At 35.0% G+C, this 22,528-nt stretch overlaps 1 pseudogene; it reads right to left on the bottom strand.

Annotated features, from left to right (window-relative positions):
- Nucleotides 1-4,002: 4,002 nt before the first annotated feature.
- Nucleotides 4,003-22,528, bottom strand: part of LOC116470534 (zinc finger protein 736-like) — a 36,690-nt pseudogene continuing 18,164 nt past the window's right edge.

Below are 22,528 nucleotides of genomic sequence, written 5' to 3'. Positions count from 1 at the left end.
ATTTTCCTTCTACATAATTGAGTCTGTTATTGGAAGTTTCTATTGAAATTTTTAGTTATGTTTTATTATTCAGCTCTAGGAGTTCTTTTTTATTGCTTCTATTTCTTTTTTATTTCTTCTTTTTTTACTATAAGTTCTGGGATACATGTGCAGAACGTGCAGGTTTGTTAGGTATACATGTGCCATGGTGGTTTGCTGCACCCATGAACCTGTCATCTACATTAGGTATTTCTCCTAATGCTATCCCTCCTCTAGCCTTCCACCCGCTGACAGGCCCCAGTGTATGATATTCCCCTCCCTGTGTCCATGTGTTCTCATTGTTCAACTCCCACTTATGAGTGAGAATATGTGGTGTTTGGTTTTCTGTTCCTGTGTTAGTTTGCTGAGAATGATGGTTTCCAGCTTCATCCATGTCCCTGCAAAGGACATGAACTCATCCTTTATTATGGCTGCATAGTATTCAGTGGTGTATCTGTGCCACATTTTCTTTATCCAGTCTATCATTGATGGGAATTTGGGTTGGTTCCAACTCTTTGCTTTTGTGAACAGTGTTGCAATAAACATACGTATGCACGTATCTTTATTGTAGAATAATTTATAATCCTTTGGGTATATATCCAGTAATGGGATTGCTGCGTCAAATGGTATTTCTAGTTCTAGATCCTTGAGGAATCACCACACTGTCTTCCACAATGGTTGAACTAATTTATACTCCCACCAACAGTGTAAAAGCGTTCCTATTTCTCCACATCCTCTCCAGCATCTGTTGTTTCTTGACATTTTCATGATTGCCATTCTAACTATTGTGAGATGGTATCTCATTCTGGTTTTGATTTGCATTTCTCTAATGATCAGTGATGATGAGCTTTTTTTCATGTTTTCACTCCAGTATTTCCATCTGAAGGCTCACAGCATGCCATTGGCTCAGAAAAGGTCATGTGCCCACCGCTGAGCCAATCATGGTGTTAGAATGGCTCTGATTGGCTTACACCCACAGCAGAGACACAAAAACTGCGAATGGGAAAGCAGTGGATTCCCAGAGAGAATTTTCTCCCTGGATCTGCACCTAGAACTGTGTGGCCCCAAATTGACAGAATCTGCTGAGATGGTTCAACTGTTAAGGCCACATAAATGTCTTCTTTTGAGAAGTGTTTGTTCATATCCTTTGCTTACTTTTTGATGGGGTTGTTTGTGTTTTGTTTTGTTTTGTTTTTGTAAATTTGTTTAATTTCCTTGTAGATTCTGGATATTAGCCCTTTGTCAGAAGAATAGATTGCAAAAATTTTCTCCCATTCTGTCAATTGCCTGTTCACTCTGATGATAGTTTCTTTTGCTGTGCGGAAGCTCTTTAGTTTAATTAAATCCAATTTGTCAATTTTGGCTTTTGTTGCCATTGCTTTTTGGTGTTTTAGTCATGAAGTTTTTGCCCATGCCTGTATTATTTACTTCATTTCTGTCTTCCTCGCCATACTATACTTAAGAGAGACACAAAATCTGTCTCACTTATTATTACATCCCCAAGTATCTGGCACATAGCAGTTGCTCAATAAGTAAATATCAATTAATGGAATTAATTTTGCAAACTTTAGTAACTCATTCCACCTCTTTTTGAGTCACCAATAAGATGGGTTTAACTTTGCCACACCAGCCTGAAGACTGGAACTTCTGGGACCACCTCTTGAGTTCCTTCCCTGATCTAAGGTTTCTGCCACTATTTATAGAGGTCTCACTAGAGCAGTATGCTGAGTTACCTGAGATCTGTAAGCTGAATTTCCCACAGTGCTACTTCCATATCAGACGCCCCTTTTTTACCCTAGAGAAGGGAACTTGGTGAGTACAACTAGAAGCCAGATCTAACCATTTTACATATTGACCTCTTTCAGTTATCCCAGTATCCCTGTGGGGCAGGCACTGATCTCATGTTTGGAAAATAAGACAGAGAGGTTAAGAAACTTAATACAGGTTTGTGTACTGAATAGGTGGTAGAGCAAGAGTGAGAATCAGCTATTTTCATACTTTTTAATGCTGAGGAATAGCAGCCACCCAGATAATCCCTACAGCTTTCCATGGCTCATAAGAGAAGGCACTCTCAGTACATGGTAGGGGCAGTCAACTGGAGAGGCATGGTAGGCTTGCAAAGTTTATTTAATGAGGGGTGGATAAGAGTGTCTAGGGTTAAATATGTCGCTAAATTTCAGAGTCCTGCTAACTCCAGCACTTGCAAGTAAAGAGAATAGACATCTGTGCTTCACCTGCTCATCAAGCACTGCTCACTCTCTCTCTCTCTGGGAATCCACTGCTTTCCCATTCTCAGTTTTGGTGTCTCTGCTGTGGGTGTAAGCCAATCAGAGCCATTCTAACACCATGATTGGCTCAGCGGTGGACACATGACCTTTTCTGAGCCAATGGCATGCTGTGAGCCTTCAGATGGAAATACTGGAGTGAAGACTCTCAAATTTTCTCCCTGGTTCTGCACCTAGAAGTGTGTGGCCCCAAATCGACAGAATCTGCTGAGATGGTTCAACTGTAAGAGGCGATCCTAATTTGGAAAGAAGCCAACACTAAAACAAGAGTCTATGACCTAATGGTGCCTTGTGTCTGTATCTGGATATACCTGACTTGCTGATACTAGGCAAGAGAGTACATTATCTTCCTTCCTTCCCCTTTCCTTTCCCCTTTTTCTTTCTCCCTCCCTCTTCCTCCTACTTCTTATTCCTCTTTCTCAACTGCTCCCTTCTCTCTTTCTTTCTTAAGCCAGTATTGCTTAGGTTTTCTGTTATTTGTGTTCCAAAGAATCCTATCAGATATAATTCATCTTATTTAAAGATCTCAACAACTATATAAGACAGTATATGCAGGGCAGGACAGAAATTAGAGGCATTAAATTTATAATAAAAGTTTACAAAACTTAAATTTTCTTATAAACAGGAAAATCTATTACAACAATACCATCTTCAGTAGGCAGAACAGTGTTGTGTTTCAGTATTTTAGGCCGGGACCTAAAGAACCTGGCTGCTGCTACATTTTAGTGGCTGACTGCTAAACTGGCTTCATTTCCCTTTCTTTCCCTTGTCTTGTTTATTGTTCTTTTCACTTCAAATGGTGTGAGTTGTGTTGAGAGTAAAATTATAAGGTCAAGAGCAAAGGTACAGGAGATTGACAAGGCCTTTTACATGTGTTTTAAAGGATAAAAGTGGAAAGCCTGCAGGTAAACTACCCAAAGTTTATTGAATTTTAATCTCTTTTACTGATTATATAAAAGAAAAAATGATTTACAAATCTGGATTTCAAATTCAATAGCAATTATCATTCCTTTTTCCCCTTTGAAGTATCTGTTTTCATAAGGTATTTTTAATTTTTTTGTGGAGGTCTACTACACCACAGCAGAAGAGCAGCAGAACAGGATAGATTCCCATTTGACAGGGCAGGAAACTGAAGCTCAGAAAAATTAACTGAACTGCTTAATATCTTACTTAAAATAAGTCACAGAACAGTGTAACAACTCTGGGTTGTTGATATTTATCTTAATGCAATAATATTCCATGCTGCCTTCAGCCTGTCTTTAAATCAATCAGGGAAGCCTGACTCAGGTAATGGTTTGGTGAGTGATAGTCTATTTCAGTGGTTCACAAACTTGAATGCATATCAGAATACTCTGGAGGCCTTGTTAAAACAGGTCTGATCTCCACTCCCAGGATTCCTGAGTCAGTAAATCTGGAATGAATCTCAGTAATCTGCATTTCTAACAAGTTCTCAGGTGATGCTGGGATGCTGGCTTGGTGTCCACACTTGGAAAACTGCTAGTCTATTGGACAGAATGACTTCAAATAAAGGAGTAGCAGAGGCCAGATAAGTAATACACAAGCTGGAGACTGACCACAGTCCACAACCCCCAAGCTGAAAAGCAGCTTTCATAGACAGAGAACAACATATGCAGCTTCCATTTACTGAATACTTACTGGAGGCAGGCATTGTATTAAAAGCTCTATACAACTATCCTATTTAATGTTGTTTCTCTCTAGTATTCATTTGCCAACATCTAATGAGGTGTGAGAACCAGCTCAATTCTTTGCCACATTCTCCACATTTTGTAGGGTTTCTCTCCAGTGTGAATTCTTTCATGATTAGTAAGGTTTGAGAAGCACTTAAAGGTTTTGCCACATTCTTCACATTTGTGAGGTCTCTTTTCCATACGAATTCTCTTGTGGTTAACAAGGGTTGAAGGGCAGGTAAAGGCTTTGCCACAATCTTCACTGATGTAGGGTTGCTCTACAGTATGAATTTTCTTATGTTTACTAAGGGCTGAGAACCACTTAAAAGCTTTTCCAAGTTCATTACATTTATAGGGTTTATCTCCAGTATGAATTATCTTATGTTTAGCAAGGTCTGAGAACTACCTGTAGGCTTTGTTACATTCTTCACATTTGTAGGGTTTCTCTCCAGTATGAATTCTCTTATGAATAGTAAGGTCTGAGAAGCACTTAAAGGCTTTGCCACATTCTTCACATTTGCAGCACCTGTCTCCAGTATGATTTCTCTAGTGTTTAAGAAGGGTTGAGGAGCAGGTAACAGTTTTGTCACATTTTTCACATCTGTAGGGTTTCTCTCCCATATGAACTCTATGTTTAGTAAGGTTTGAGAACTTTTTAAAGGCTTTGCCACATTCTTCACATTTGTAGCATCTCTCTGCAGTATGAATTCTCTTATGTCTAGTAAAATCTGAGAACAACCTACAGTCTTTGCCACATTCTTCGCATTTGTAGCAATTCTCTGCTAAAAATTTTATGTTCAGTGAAGATTGAGCACAACTCAAAAGCTTTGCCACATTTATTACATTGACAGATTTTGCTATGGGTAGTTGACAAACATTGATAAAGGCCATTGTAACTGCTTTTCTGCTCCCTTGCAATTACTCACACTTTGGTAGTCTTTCTTTAAATGTAAATTAGTAAGGTCACAGCTTCTATATTTTCTCAGAATCACTTTTTTAAATGAATCTTTTATGTCGTGCTCTGGCATTATCTCTGCAGTAAAATGAAAAGAGCCAGCTGGGTGTTTGGCTACTGTCTCCTGTCTCTTCAAATTTCAGGGCTCTTTTCTTTGCTCCAGACAGGTAATCAAGTCTGGCTTAAAGATAGCAAGACCCAAGGAGACGAGATTTCTGTAGTTCTCTAACATCACATCCCTATACAAATGCTGCTGAGCAGAGTCCAGGCATTCCCACTCTTCTGGGGAGAATTCTATGGCCACATCCCTGAATGTTAACACTCCCACTTCCTGGCCTCCAGATGTTCTGCTGTCCTCCCTATGGATCTCCCAGTACCTGCAGGTCACAGGATAACAGGGGCTATGATAGAGTCACCAAGGAGCTCCTGGAGTGGAGGAGATGGAACAGTGGAGACGGGAACTGGGCTCAGAGCCTGGGAGCTAGGCGACAAAGCACTTCTATTTCTTTATTAAACTTCTCATTGTGATAATGCATTGTTTTCCTAATTTCATTTAGTTGTCTCTCTGCATTTTCTTGCATCTCTTTGAGTTTAAGATGATTATTTTGAATTCTTTTTCAGGCAATCTATATAACTCTATTTCCTTGAGGTCAGTTATTAAGCCTTTATTGTTTCCTTTGGTGGTGTCATGTTTGCCTTAATCTTTGTTATCCATGTAGCCTTGCATAAATATATGTGTATTTGAAGAAGCAAACTTCTCTTAGAGACCTATAGACTAGTTTCAATGAGTTAAAGTACTTCCCTGTAAGGTCTCTGGGCTGATGAAATTGACTCTGGGGTTGTAGTTGAATGGGGTTAAATCCAGGTATTGTGGCTGATGCTGGGTCTACAGTGGAGACCACAGTTGGCCTATTCCTAGGGGCCCTAGTGAGTGTGGGTCCTACCTTATCACTGGGTGGGCTATACTGTCTTCAGGACCTTGATCTTTGGGGCTTGCCCTAGGATGAGTGTCCTCTTCAGAGTTCAGACATTAGGCCTGTTACCAGGTATGCCTATGGGTATATTGGCTTTTTATGAGTCTCTGGAAGGACATCCGTTGGGTAATTAGTTGAATTTCTGAGTTGTCCATACTACTCCAGTCCATGGCTGAGATGAGCTACAACTGAGACACAGGGTTATTTCAGGTCCACAACTGACACTGAGATTTTTCAGGCCTGTCTTCGGGGGATAGGCATGTCTCCCAGTGGGTCCCTGGGTAGACAGGCCTGCTCTTAGACTGTAGTTGAGAGGGGATGCAGGTAATGTATAGGGATGTTTCAATATCCACAGTGTTACTGAGGTCAGGGTGTCAGCCTGAAGGAACACTAGTGAATTTGCTTTTTTCCAGGTCTCTAGAAGGCCAAACTAGTCTTAGTTCTCAGACAAGAGGGCCAGTGCCAAGATCCAGGGGTGCTTAATGAATCACTGAGGGACAGAGCTTGGCAAAGCTGCCACAGAGGCTCAGATAGGTTCATATCCTGACAGGATACTGGCTGGGTAGAACTGCTTCCAGACCACAGCTTTGGGGGGCTGAAACCAAGCTTCAAAGATAAGTCAGAATCTGCCATGGGACTCATGTTGGCAAGCTAACTCAGTGGCAACTGCCAACAAGACACCCAACAGTTCCCTGTATGAGCAGAATTGCTCCAACATCACAGAGAGGCTGGAGATGACAAGGCCTTTTCCAAAACTTCTGTTTTGAATATTGTCCTGATGTGTCTCCCAGGAGTTCCCTGTGCATGCAAGGTAACTCTGGAGTTGCAGCAAAGGGATGCTGGAGCGGACACAGGTCTCCTTTAGGGTGTGCTGTGGGATGAAGGTTACCAAGCCTGTCCAGTTGGCATAGATAGGCATGTCTCCCAGAAGTTCCCTGTGCTTTTTGATAGCTCTCTGACTAGCAAGAGGGCTGTGGAGCTGAGACTAGGCCCCTTCAGGATCTGCTGTGGGACAGAGGCTGGCAAGCCTGTCCCAGTTGCACAGATGGGTCCTTATACAAGCAATACTAAGCTGAGACTGCTGCAGAGTGGGGCTAGAGCCTAGTTACAAAAATAATTTTCAAGTCAACTGCCAAGACCAATATTGAGGAACACATGAGCCTTTCTGCCGAGGAACTATTGTGACTCTTTTTGGACTCCTTGGTAACATTTGGTAGCAGGCTCAAGGCCAAACTAGACTCTAGCCAAGCTCTTCAGGAAATGGGGGTGTTTCCAGGTTTGAATTCAGAAACACAGTTAATGTATCTATCACCTGGGTGTGGGTCCTCACTCTCAAAATGACCCCCCCTAGGCCTTGGACTCCATGAGGGTTTCACAACCTGCAGCCTAAATACTAAAGCTTCCACAAAGAGACTTTGGTCTGTGGAAGAATGCAGCTGATCTCCTGTTCTGCCACCTTGCTAACATCATTTCAACAATGCCATTAAAAAAAAAAAAAAAAAAAGACAAAAGCCATATAATTCTAGCCCCACAGCATTTGCTACTTTAATCAGATATTTTGAATAAAACTAATTAAATATTTGCCAGAAAATTTCCTTCATACGGATTGAATGCACATAAGGAAATGTTTAAAACAATTGTTTTAAGCATGAAAAATTGATATTTAGACAATTAATGCATCTATTTGACAGACCTGGAGCAGTTACTGTGTGCCGCTGAGGTTTCTACCTCTAGATGCAGGAAAGGGTACCCTTGTGCTTTCTGTTTGTCTAGTTGTGGCAAGACTGAATAGAAGAATACAGGGAATAAATATGGAAAGAGAGTTTCTGCAACTCAGGAATAACCTTTTCCAAGGTTATTTCCAAGATCGTAAACAATGACGATCCTGTTTTACTGCAAAGGATAACCTAAAATTTGAGTTTATGTGAGAAGTGTTGGAAAATGTCCCCTACCACCCACACCTGGTAGATTATAACAAAACTAAGTAAAAGTAAGCCAGGGAAGGAAGGGTAAAAGGGAAGGAGGGGAGGGATCAGGTGGGAGGGATGGAGGCAGAAAGGAAGAAAAGAAAAAGACACTTCCACTTTTAAGATATTACATTAGAGATAATATGTCAATTACGGTATTATCAGGCCATATACGATAGACAAAAATTGACCTAACATCAATATTTCTCCAATTTTAAATAATTTAAAAACTAGGACTCATGCATATGCCATGAGTCTCAAGCTTAGTGTTTGCTTTAAGAAAGCATTCAATAAATGATTTTTCTGTACCAAAATCTCCCTTTGTCTTTATCCATCCATCATATTTATCCATTTTGAGGGTTTTTTTTTTTTTTTTTGACAGTACAGGTCTTAGTCATCTTTAAAGAAGAACACATCCATCGCCTTATCTTTGTTGCTCACAGACTACCTCTTGAACTCCTGTCCTACTCACCAGATGTATTAAAATGTTAGTGTATATTCTCCACTACTATTTTATTATCACTTTGTCCATGATTATTTGTGGTAATCTCATCTTATTAAACATATTGGGTAGCATGATAGGAATCTCGGAATTTTTTTTCCCAAGCATACCATTTCTAACTACTTCAAAGGAAATACTTCAAGGCTAGTGTTCAATGAGATGCTTTTACTAGCCAATTCAAATCCATCTTAAAATACATGTTTTCTATGAAAACTTCACAAACTAGTTTTAATAAACTTACATAAGCCTGTTATTCAAAATCATTCATATTTCTATTAAGTTGATGGAATATCAGTTCTAGTTTATTCACATGCTCTCGGAGATCAACTAGTTTCACTCACCTAGGTTTTATAATTTATTTCTTTAGTACTACACTCAATTTACTAAACCTTATAAAATGCTCTGAGCTTCTTAAAGAAGCCTTAACTACAAATGATATAGCTAAAACCCAGCAAATTATAATTACATTTGAAAGACAATTTTAGCTTTGTATTAATCAAATATGCTTTATAAAGATTTTTTTTTAAAAAAAACAGCATTATAGAAAAGAGGAAATCAAAATCTCTCAAACACGTGAAAAATATTTCTACTCATTTAGGAATCCAAGAAATGCAAATTAAAACTCAATTAGATTTCATTTAAAAAGTACCAGATTAACATTTAAACAAATCAGAAAATGCCAATTGTAGGTGAAAATGTAGATCAAATATGTACAAACTAGTACATTTGAGGACATTAGGTAGAACATTTTATTTGTATTCTGTAACGTATCATTTCAATTTTATGTATATGTAATCCAGAATAGTATTTGCTCTTGTGTACCGGAAGACATGTACAAACGTATTCTTAGCATTTTTTTTTTTTCTTCAAATTAGTCTACCTGGTTATGTTCACCAAGCTTAGGATGAGTAAATTTCGTTACAGTCAAGCAACATAAAAACGTAGATTACAAAAACAAATAGTGGTATTCAACAATATGAAATTACCTTACAATGTATAGCACAAGAAGCAAGGTACATAATTATGCATAGTATGGGTTAAAACCAAGCAAACCAAAGCAGTGTTTTGAAATGGTGAATGTGTATGAAAATAAAAAATATAAGAGAAATATTATCACAGAGATGAGAGTGATTATTTCTGCAGAAAGTACTATTTGGGAGAGGGACACACAGAAGATTCAAGGGCACTAGAAATGTTATCCTTTTTAAGAAGGTGATAATTACATGGATTTTTATCAATACTTAACTAAGCTACACATATATTTTATTTATTCTTGTGTGCATATAATACTTCTCAGAATAGTAAAAATCAATCTAACTCCCATTTTACATAACACAATACAGAACAAAAAAAGTCAGGAGATTGGAATGAAATCAAAACAAAATTAAGAATATAGTGAAAAAAATGGTTGCTTTTTTCCCAGGATCTCAATAAAACATCTATTAGCTAAATATTGCTTGGCTTAGTTCAAATTTATAAAAGGCTTAACAAATGAGATTGACTTCTATAATAAAGAGACAAGATACCTGAATAGCTACAGCACAGACAATTTAATTGGGTTTCATTAAGATTTTGATTATATTGGCATATATGGTTATATAATGTGGCATATGATACTCAGACTATCAGGCTAGTAAATGACTTCGGTATTGACTGTGGCTTTTGGAAATTAGGTGATTAGTGATTTAAAAGAAAATGGAAATAGAGTAAAAGAAAATGGAAAAGAAGTAAAGGAGCACTTGGAAAATTTCTGTGCAGTCATTGTAAGATATTAACTTTGCCAATTTTTTTCTATGACTTACGTTATGTTCTAATTCTTTTAAATGAGTTTAGACATTGCATAGGTGTTCAAATACTCTTTTTTATACTATCCATAAAAGACTTTAAAAATTATTATTATTCCTGGAGCCCAAATTACTGGTAATCTTTTCTGTGTATTAGTTTTATAGATGTTGCTCCATAGATTATCAGTACCTACCAACCAAAGGCTTCCTTAGAAATGCATGAATGATTCATTCCTAAATGAAGAAACAATTTATCTTTAAAATACTGTAAATAAGATTCAGAGTGACATTTAAGTCAATTTGTCTTTTATACTTGTTATAAACCACTGCAATTTGTAGATTTCCTGTGGAATAACTATATCTAAAGGAAGAAGTCATTATTCTTTAAACCTTTTGCAAAGCATCAATTGAGAAAAAGTGTGTTCTTCATGTAGCACATGTAATCCATATCCTACATACACTTAGAGCAAATAATACGTTAGTATACGTAAGCTGTGGTAATTTTTTTCTATAAGTTAAATTCATGCTAGCTATCTTAATCAGAAAAATGTTCTATTACAACATGCACACACACACACAGAAAGATATTATTCAACTACATGGTGGAATGAATAATGCAGATAGTCTCATGTAAAAGACACTTATAAATGCCAAATAAAAGCATTATAAATATCTTCTTAATTGCCTGAATGAGCTCACAAGAGAGTAACAGAAATATCCAGGGATCAAAAATGAAGAAGCTAAAAATTAAAATGGTTAGTTGAAAGTGAACTTTTGTCTAAACTGGGAATTTGCATTAATCTATGTATTCTAGAATTTTGATCTTGATGATTGCATGGATATAGAAATTGAGGGCTTGGTGGGGGTGGGGCGTGAAGATTCCATAAAAAAGTCAAAAAACAGAACTGAAACTGAGATGCCAGAATAATGCCAGAAGAGGGATATCATAAGCAAAAAATGTTTGCCTATTGTGAGCTCCGGATGGAGAATATCTACCCATGCAATTACAACAAAAGATCTGCTTTTTCATGAGTTTATTGTCTACATTTATACTTTGAAGATCCTTGGGATGTCAAGCAGGAACAAAAGCAGCATAGCAGTAAAATGATTGTACAAAATTCCTACATATAAAGCATATCAAATATTGATACACAGTATAAAATAAGCCCAGACAAAAGTAAACATGCTACAACAAAGGAAAATTAGAAGCCTTAGATACCCAGCATCTTTGGAAAATGGAATCTTTGGATATAGAATATAAAATATATATCAAAAAATTCAGTGGAATAAAGATAAAAATAAAAATGTAAAAAGGAAGAAAAGATGAGAAACAAGCCCCCCCAAACAAATAGGCATATTATTTAAATTATCAAAAATAACCTCTGGAAATTAGAAACAGGATTATTCAAATCATACATGCAATGGATAGATTAAATAGCTTAGGTAGAGATAATGGAAACATTAGTAAGCTCAAACATGCATCAGAAGAGATTATCTAGATTGGCTCAGATAGAAGAAATTTGAAAATTTTGAAAAAGTGAAATTAAAAATCATAGAACATAGGCAGAGAAAAGAAAGAAATGGCATCCAAATAGGAAGAGAGAAAGTCAAAGTATCTCTGTTTGCAGATGACATAATTCTATATCTAGAAAACCTTATAGTCTTGGACCTTTAAAAGTTCTGTCAGCTGATAAAAAACTTCAGCAAAATTTCAGGATACAAAATCAATGCACAAATATCACTGACATTCCTCTATACCAACAGCAGCCAAGCCAAGAGCCAAACCAAAAAGGTGATCTTATTCACAATTGCCACAAAAAGTATAAACTACCTAGGAATACAGCTAACCATGGAGGTGAAAGATCTCTGCTATGAGAATTACAAAACACTCCTCAAAGAAATCAGAGAAGACACAAACAGATGGAAAACATCCCATGCTCATGGATAGGAGGAATCAATATCATTAAAATGGTCATACTGCCCAAAGCAATGTACAGATTCAATACTATTTATATAAAATTAACAGTGCCATTTTTCACAGAAGTATGAGAAAACGCTATTTAAAAACTCATACGGAATCAAGGCCAAATAGCCAAGGCAATCCTAAGCAAAAATACAAACAAAAAAACACAGAGGCATTACATTACCTGACTTCAACTTATATTACAGGGCTACAGTAATGAAAACAGTATGATACTAGCACTAAAACAGGGACCTAGACCAATGAAACAGAACAGAGAGCCCAGAAATAAGGCCACACACCTACCACCATCTGGTCTTCCACAAAACTGACAAAAGCAATGGGGAAGAGACTCCCTATTCAGTAAATGGTGCTGGCAAATTGGAGATGGACCTCTTCCTTATACCATACACAAAAATAAATCGAAGATGGATTAAAGACTTAAATATAAATCCCAAAAGTACAAAAAATCCTGGAAGACAACCTAGGCAGTACCTGGGCATAGAAATGGGCAAAGATATTATGATAAGACCCCAAAAGCAAGCACAACAAAAGCAAAAATTGACAAATGGGATCTAATTAAACTTAAAAGCCTCTGCATTTCAAAAGAAACTATCAACGGATTAAACAGACAACCTGCAGAATGGGAGAAAATTTTTGCAAACTATGCATCTGACAAAGGTCTAATATCCAGCATCGATAAGAAACTTAAATTTATAAGGAAAAAATAAAATGTGAGCAAAGGAGATGAGCACTTTTCGAAAGAAGACACACATGCAACCAATAAGCATATGAAAAAAAAGCTGAATATCATTGATCATTAGAGAAATGCAAATCAAAACCACAATGAGATATCATCTCACACCAGTTTGAAAGACTATTATTTATAAGTTAAAAAATAACAGATGCAGGTGAGGTTGTAGAGAAAAAGGAACACTTAATTCACTGTTGGTAGGAAAGCAAATTAGCCTAACCATTCCTCATTGGCAATTCCTCAAAGAGCTGAAAGCTGAACTCCATTCAACCCAGCAATCCCATTACTGGGTGTTTACCAAGAGAAATACAAATCATTCTACCATAAAGACATGTACACAGGTATGATCATTGCAGCCCTATTCACAATAGCAAAGACATGGAATCAAACTACATGCCCATCAATGGGAGACTGGATAAAGAAAATGTGGTACATATCACTATGAAATACTATGCATCCATAAAGAAGAATGAGATCATGTCTTTAGCAGAAATATGGATGGAACTGGAGGCTATTATCCTTAGCAAACTAATGCAGGAACAGAAAACCAAATACTGCATATTCTCACTTATAAGTGGGAGCTAAGTGATGAGAACTTATGAACACAAAGAAGGAAACAACAGACACTGATATCTATTTCAGAGTGGGAGGAGGGAGAGGAGCAGAAAAGATAACTATTGGGTACTGGACGTAATACCTGAGTGATGAAATAATCTACACAAGAAACCCCTGTCAAACGAGTTTACCTATATAACAAACCTTCACATGTACCCCTGAACCGAAAAGCTTTTTTTTAAGAAAAGAATACTAATAGTAGTTTCAGAAAAATGGACAAAAAAATGAAGATACAGTATTTAAAGAGAGTAATAATTTTCCAGATATAATATATCATTATCTTCGAGATGGAAAATAATGATATCTAATATATAAAACGGTACAATGAATACCTAACAAACATTTATATGAATGGAAATAAAACTTCAAAGAAGTACCAAAGACAAAAACAAGATTTTATTTTATTTTATTTTTTTTGCAGTAGGATACTTAACTTTCTTCAGATTTATCATCACTTTAATTTTTTTTCTTTTTCTTTTCTTTTTTTTTTGCAGGTTTTCTTTTTTTTTATTATTATACTTTAGGTTTTAGGGTACATGTGCACAATGTGCAGGTTTGTTACATATGTATCCATGTGCCATGTTGAAAAACAAGATTTTAAATCAGCCACAAGGGAAAGGTAGTTTAAGCAGGAATGTGTGATAATTAGATTGGCAGAAGACTATCCATAACAAAAATAGACAATAACAAGAGTAGTGGGAAAAAAGTCTTAATAATGCAGAGAAACTATAACTGCCTATCCAGAATTTTATACCCATTTGTTATTCTTTAAGAATAAAAAGTTAAATGGTAGTAATTCAGATAGTGATTGTAAGTTGATTAACCCTTACTAAATAAATGTTCAAAGTATTTGCTTCATAAGAAATGTAAACTAAAATAAAAAAGAATCGAAATATAAAAATAAATGGTGAGGAAATGTATTGGTAAATATGAATTCAATCTAAAAATATTAAATATAGAATGCAAACAGTATCCAAAAATGTTGGGAATGGTATGTAATATGTAAGTAAAATATTAGAGAAAACATGTAAGAAAGAAACAGTTCTTAGAAATTCTGCTGTTCAGGCTGGGCATGGTGGGTCATGCCTGTAATCCCAGCACTTTGGGAGGCCGAGGTGGACGGATCATTTGAGGTCAGGAGTTCGAGACCAGCCTGGCCAATATGGCAAAACCTCGTCTCCACTAAAAGCACAAAAATTAGCTGGGTGTGATGGTGCACACCTGTAAGCCCAGCTACTCGGGAGGCTGTGGCAGGAGAATCGCTTGAACTCTGGAGGCAGAGGTTGCAGTGAGCCGAGATCCTGCCACTGCCCTCCAGCCTGGGCAACAGAGTGAGTCTCCATCTCAAAAAAAAAAAAAAAAAAAAAAAAAAAGGAAATTCCAATGTTCAAGGGCCTCCCATACTTTTTGAGATTAATGGAACTACTGGTGAATTCAGATGTATAGATAGATATACACATATATAAAATATAAGTGTGTTAAGCATAAATACCTACAATTTTAAAAAAATTGATTACATAGTTTAAATACCATCAGAGGAAATAAAAAAAAAAAGAATACAAAATCATTAAACCCTAAAGAAGGCAGTAAAGGATATTAAGAGCATTAAGAACAAAAGCAGGGTCATAGGATGCTACAAAATATGGTTGTTTTGTTTTTCCTTTTCCTTTTTTTTTTTTTTTCTTTTGGTTGGAGACACAGGGTCTCACCTTGTCACTCAGGCTGGAGTGCATGGCGCCATCTCAGCTCACTACAACCTCTCCCACTGGCTCAAGGGATCTTTCTACCTCAGCTTCCCAAGTAGATGGGACCACAGAAGTGTGCCACCACACCCAGCTAATTTTTAGTATATTTGTAGAGAGGGGGATTCTCCATTTTGCCCTGGCTGGTCTTGAACTCTTGAGCTCAAGAGATCCACCTGCCTCAGCCTCCCAAAATGCTGGGATTACAGACATGAGCCACTGTGCTTAGCCCAAAATAAAGTTTTGATAATACATTAAAAGGATTCATAATTGTGATAAATGCAAATGGTTTACAGTTGCTAGTTAAAAGGCAAAAATCATAGAATTAAAAAGAAACCAGCATTTTGCTATTTGTAAACATAAACCATAATGTCAAAGACTGACTGAAACTAAATAGACAAAAGAAAATTATGCTAATTAAATAGTGATGACGCCAAGTGGTATAGCCAGATTAATACTAGACAAAGTATAATTTTAGGTAGAATCTTCACATTATAGTAACATATATAATTTGGGGCACTCTTTATAAATATTATTAGCATATGATGTCCTTTGAATCTCTTTCTTGATTTTTTGATATATGTAACGTAGTTTCAAAATACATAAAGAAAAAAAGACATAATTCAATAAGATATTGATAAATTAGGCATCAAGCTCTCTAGTATCAAATAAATAAATACAATTGGCCACATACTAAAAATTAAAACAAGACTCACTGATTATTAAGGACTTGTTTTACAGACCACATTTTGCTATCAAAATTCCATTAAGTTAAAAATGTATAACAAGATAACTGGGAAAAATATTTTCAAAGGCAAACATGAAAAATAATAGAATAATTTGTGGTTCAAAGTAAAATAATGTAATTGGAGAATTCACCACATGATTTTAATTTTTATAAAACAAAAGAAACTGTTAGCAAACTAGGAATAGATGTCAGTTTTCCAAATTTAATTGCACGTATCTTCCAAAAATCACAAACAGTCACAACCTGATTAAAGTGTTCTTTTAAAATCAGGAGTGAAAAGACATGGTTGGATGTTTTCATTACTATTATTCAATATTTTATTTGAGGACCTATCTAGTGCAAAAATGACAAGAAAAAGGAATAAAAATAATAAATTATAGAAAAAACCTCTAATTATTTACAGATATTTTTAGAAAATAATTAGAGTCTATAGACAAATTATTGGAATTCATTAGGTCACTGTGTAACAAATTGTATCATTGTTATGCAAATAAATTATTGGCCAATAAACTAGAAGCAGAAATAGAGGCAATAGATGAAAAATAGCATTAGGAAAGAAGTGGAAATAGTAATTTTTTATGAATATCTAAAGTACATATGCAAGATATTTTTGAAGAACAATATAAAATTTTATGGATAGGCATTACAGAAAAACAAGAAGAACAAGAAAGAGGAGAAGAAAGCAGGAGAAGGAGAGGTTTTCTATGTAATGAATGTGAATACCCGGTATTTTATATATATATATATATATATAATCTTTTCCTCCAAATTAATCTATACAATTAATGTAGTTTTATTATAATACCCACTGGTTTCACAGGTGAAACTTGAAAAGCTCATGGTAAACTATATGTGCAATACACGAGAAATGACATGTTTGGAACTACAGAAGTTGAAATTTGCGTTGTAACAAATAATAATTATAATGTTTACACTTAGGACTTGCTGTCTGCCACCATTATTTTTAAATGTTTATGCTTAAAATATTTTGATTTTCACAATGATTATGTCAGTTATATATATATATATGTGATTCTGTTTTTTATTCTCTTTTCTCTTCACAGCCAAATTTTTAGAATAAGTTTTATATATTTATCTCCCATTTATTCTCTTTAATTCTACAACCACCTTTCCATCAAGCCTAAATCCCAACATTTTACTGGAAACGTTCTCATAAATATAATCAATCAACATCATGTCACCAAATCTAATGAATATTTTTCATTCTATATATTCCTAGAATATCAAAAATTATTAAACATAAAATACCTTATATAAATGTATAGCCCTGTGACAATTTTAATGGCACAATACATTTCTGTATATCACTTTATCTCAGAATGCTATTTCCTTATTTTGTTCACTAAATCACAACTCTCATGGTCATCTCTTTTATACTGTTTTTCCAGGTATTAAGTTGGTGCCAAAGTAATTGTCATTTTTGCCACTGAAAGTAATAGCAAAAACCACAATTACTTTGACACCAACCTAATATATAATGACTTCTACAATTTGAGTAAATATTGGCTGCTACTTTTACCATTAGTTGAGTTTTTTTGATTTCTGTGATACTGCAATTTCCTGATTTTCCTCCTATACCTATGGGTTGTCCTTCCTCTGTCTCCCTATATACTCTTCCTCCTAGAAATTCCTTAGAGCTTTACCCCAAATTATCTTTTTCCCTTAGGCTAATCTCTCTACTTAGATGATATTATTTGCCCTAATAACTTCAGTTATGAACAATATGCTAAGGACATCAACATTTTAATGTCTAATCTGAACTTTCCTTCTGAGGCATCTCCATTTTGATGGCTTAGATGAATATTTACTTATTTCTAAAAGGTTTGTATCTACCTCCAAACCCATTCCTCCTCTACAAATCTGGTCAAAGTATAATTGGGTAGAACTCCAAAAGAATGTTAGCTACATGCCTTTAAAAGGCTTAATATATTTATAATTTTTGAATGACACACTTCCAAGAATTTTAAAATTTAAGAAAATTTCGAAGAATTCTTATTAAAGTAATAATCATATATAGATACATTGTAAAAAAAAGTTACCTACTATAGTTTATGAAAACTTGGAACATCCTAGTCCTCATAATTATGTATTTGGCATACACAGACTGAAAAATAGTTAAAAAGCTAGACATATAGAAAAAAATGCTGAAGTGTACAATGTGCATTGTTAGCTGAAAAAGCAGTGTTCAAATGAGTTTCCGTTATAAGAACAGTGATCTTTTCTATACATATAAAATGATATATAAATACAGCAGTGAAGAGAGAAATATGGTGATAGAAAAAAGTAGATCATAGATACAAATCTGGTTTGTTTTAACAACTGTTTCCACATTTATGCATTGTACTCCTTACACCACTGTAGGCGTCATGCATTAGGTACTCCTTACACAGCTATAGTCTTTTTTTCAATGAACACAGGAAAATCAGTCATTTTCTTTAATATAAAGCTATCTTGTTTGGGCTAAAGAATGTTACCCCTCAACTGAATACTCAATTCATAAAATGCATCAAGAAGTTAATGAGTTTTTACTTTGTGAAATATTTTTCTAATTTTTCTGTGGCTTAAAAGACAAATAAGAAAGGATCCTTTTCCTTTCCCTCTTGAACCAACACTGAAGAAGCAGTTTGTTTCTTTCTTTTAGACGTGAATGTAGATCTGATGCCAAAAACTTTGGTCTATGAATATGAATCAAACGTACCCTCAACAGTCAAAGGAACACTGCATTGTGGATATCAAAATAAAATAGTACTGTATTATACGCAGACAATTATGAAATTGAAGATGACAACCCATTTATGTGTATGAGTCTGTAATATTTTTTGAGAAAAATCATTGCTTACTTTGTTAGAATCATTTTGACTGCTACCATATACAGCCTATATATGAAATTTTCTAAATTGGATTACTCATACTGACACATTGATATGTTTTAAAAATATTTCTCATCCTTTGCCCTCTTAATTTGATGAGATTTTCTAGTCTTCTGAAATTAACTAGTTGAGTATAATTTTAAATAATTCATTTTAAATTTACTCACAAAAAATCATAATTGTGACATTAACAGAGATAATTATAATGAAGGTGCTATTTTTATGGGGGATTTTTCTGTTTTTTTTTTTTTCTTTCTCGAAAGATGACCAAATTCAGAAAAAAAGAAACAGGTACAGCTACTGTAATTGCCTGTATCCAGACATTCACAGTATTTTTATCCATGCTCCGTTCTCTAGGCACATTCAGACTAGCATTACTTGAAGCAAAAATCTGTATTCTGCATTGAAAGTCAGTGATAGGGAACTAATGTCAAGTTTGGTCTAAATTTCTCTTTTCTCTCTCTGTTTTATTTCTCCTCTTACTGCATATATGACATGATTGAATGTTTTTCCTGATTTTGAATTAGCTTATAGGAATCTGCTCTTGCTTGTGCCATTCAATAATAAATAATAAAAATACTCATCTACCTAGCACAAGAAGGACAAGCTTTATACACAACAGTAACTGTTTATTGCTACTTGTATTAAAATCCGATCTCTGAGTGCATCAGTGCTGATATCATTCCTACTAATTATCTTATGTTGAATGTATTTTTAATGATTCCAGACTTTTCTTCTAAACAGATGTTCCTTGAACAGTTTCACTTATTTTTTTCTAGTATTAGACTGCTTAAATAAGTTGGCACCAATTTGTTTGGTTATAAAACTGGATACTTTGCTGGAACCAATTTAATATTAGCATAAAACTTCAGCATACTCAGCCCTGAGTGTTTCCCCATGGAAAGGAAGTAGCCTTTCTTACCATTTTATTGCTTCATTCATCAGTGTTTTATTTGGAAATTGAAGTTTCTTTCTGAGGATGTCTTTTTCTATGCTAATAAGCTACAAGCCAGTGTTGCCCAAGAATTGTGTAGCCCTTCAGGGTTAATTTCAGAAGCAAAGTAATTCAATTCCCCAGCAATTCCCTGGAAAAGATAAGTACAGCACAGGATTAGTGCAGACATAAAAGCAAGCTTTAAATATTCCTTCTGAGGTAGCTTCTCACATATTTATCTCCACCCTTAAACCTTAATTACAAAGAATGTTAGAAATAATGGCAATATCATCACTTAAATTTGTTGCTATAGTCACAGTATGTATGCTGTAAAAGCCATGTCGCGAGATAACCCAACTTGGTTCTTTACCTCAGAGGTGAGATAATTGTCTACCGACTCAAACTAATTATTAATCATTATATAATTTACACTTTAAAAGAAAATACAAGGTCTCACTAAAGTCCACAATATTGATGAAAAATGCACCTATTTTCACCATTTATAACACCGTATCAATTTTTTATGATTAAATTTAATATTATCTCCTCTTCCATCTTTTCCTCTCTTACATAACAACTAAAGTGGGGTTAGTAAGGTAAAAGAAATACTATACTCCTTGTAAATTTTATGAAATAAAGAAATAAGCATTTGCCCTTTCATCTGTGGTCTCTCACATAGTGCCACCCTATTGTAGATACATCACATACAAAGGCCAACACTAGAAATAGTTTATTTCCATGTCACCTTTTATTATTAATACTTACAAGGGAAAATCTCATTAAGTAGGCTATATTTTCTTTGTACTGAGAAATAGTCCTGTTTGTGTGTGTGTGTGTGTGTGTGTGTGTGTGTGTGTGTGTGTTGAAATTTTCCTTTCAGACATGAAGAATTATTTTTCAGATGACAGAAAAAAAAATGTCAAAACCATAAAACAAGGCACAATCTCCCTTTATGTCAGAGTAAGATATCCATGAGAATATAGTTCTATTTAATACAATATTATAATAGTAAACTACAGTTTAAGAAAATAATACATTATCACCTTTGACTTTAATGAGTCTAAAATGTGATGTTTGTCGAGGTATTTATTAACTATGCCTCGCTTCCAATATTCTAAAATTAATAGTGAAAGTTCAATACAAATATGGCATGAAAAACATGTACCATCTCCCCTGGTCATCCTTTGGTAATCTCATCATTTGATACACGTGCCATCACAGATGTGGCATCCCAAATCTACCACGAGGACACTACCTACTTTTTCTTCTATTCTTTAATACTGTCAATTATTCTTTAATACTGACAGTATTCTTTAATACTGTCAACATTAGAGCATATCTGCTTATAGATGAAGAGCATTTTTCTAACCCTGTCATATCATTTAAGTTAGATATTTTATGTCTTTTAATTAAGCTGTAGGCTATTAGTCAATAGGACTTTTATCCAAAATTGGTAAGGGGAAATTTTTTTTAGAACCTTAATTTTTTTTAAAGATTTACTACAGGAAAATAAAAACACACAAAAGTGGGGAGAATAATGAAACCCATGTACCCATAATCTAGTAAATTATTTTCTATTGTTGCTGTAAAAAAAGTACTACAAACTTGGTGAGTTCGAACAGCACAAATTTATTGGTCTCATTGGGCTAAAATTAAAATAACAGCTACATTCCCATTGTGGATGCTCTAGAGGAAAGTCTGTTTTCTTGTCTTCCCAGTTGCTAGAGGCTCTCTGTATATTCCTTGGCTTACTGTGCCGTTTCTCAAACTGCAAAGCCAGCAAATGTCAGACCAAGTCCTCTTCCTGCTGCCATCTCCCTGGTGCTCTCCCTTCTGCCTTGGTCGTCCACTTACAAAGACCCTTATGATTGCACTGGTCCTACTCAAGTCATCCAAGATAACCTCCCCATTTTAAGGTCAGTTGATGAGTGAATTTTTATCTGGATCCTTAATTAACCGTTGCCACATACCAAAACATGTTTACCTTTATCTGACATTAGGGCTTGGGCATCTTTGACAGGGGAAGGAGGGTCATTTTTCTGCCTTCTATACCTATTATAATTACCAGCGTTTTGAAACGTTGTTTCATCTCTCCCTCTTCCCCACATCACAGACTTTTTTCTTTGTTTGTTAGTTTGTTTTTAATACATCTCATACTTCACATCACATCACCAATAAATATGTCTGTGTGTATCTCGATGGATAAGGACATTTGTTTAAACCTAACCAAAGCAAAGTAACACCTTAAAAATAAACAATAATTCAATAATATCATTTAATACATTACTTCAAAGGCTTTCTAATTCTTTTACAAATGTCTTTTTTACAATTTTTGATGGAATAGGAACCAAAACAAGATTCACATATTTTAATTGGTTGCTGTGTCTCTTAAACCTCCTTTAATAGTTGATGCTACATAATTGTATATTCCAGAATTTTCTAAAGTCTAAATTTGACTCTTAACTTCACAGCATCGTTTAACATGAACCACTATACTCCATATTCTTTATAAACTGGTAGTTAGGTTTAGGAATGTTTCCCCTAAGAGTACATTATTATAGTGTGTGCAATTTATAGTGTATCACATTGGCTAATACATACTGTGTGATTCCCCCATTTTAGTGAATTTGAGAGAGATTACTCAGGAATTGTCATCTGTATTAGGGTTCTCTAGGAAACAATAGGATATATATATATATATATATATATAT

The sequence above is a fragment of the Hylobates moloch genome, unplaced genomic scaffold (genome assembly GCF_009828535.3).
Source record: "Hylobates moloch isolate HMO894 unplaced genomic scaffold, HMol_V3 SCAFFOLD_6, whole genome shotgun sequence".
NCBI lineage: Eukaryota > Metazoa > Chordata > Mammalia > Primates > Hylobatidae > Hylobates > Hylobates moloch.
This window is presented reverse-complemented; position numbering and strand designations above follow the sequence as displayed.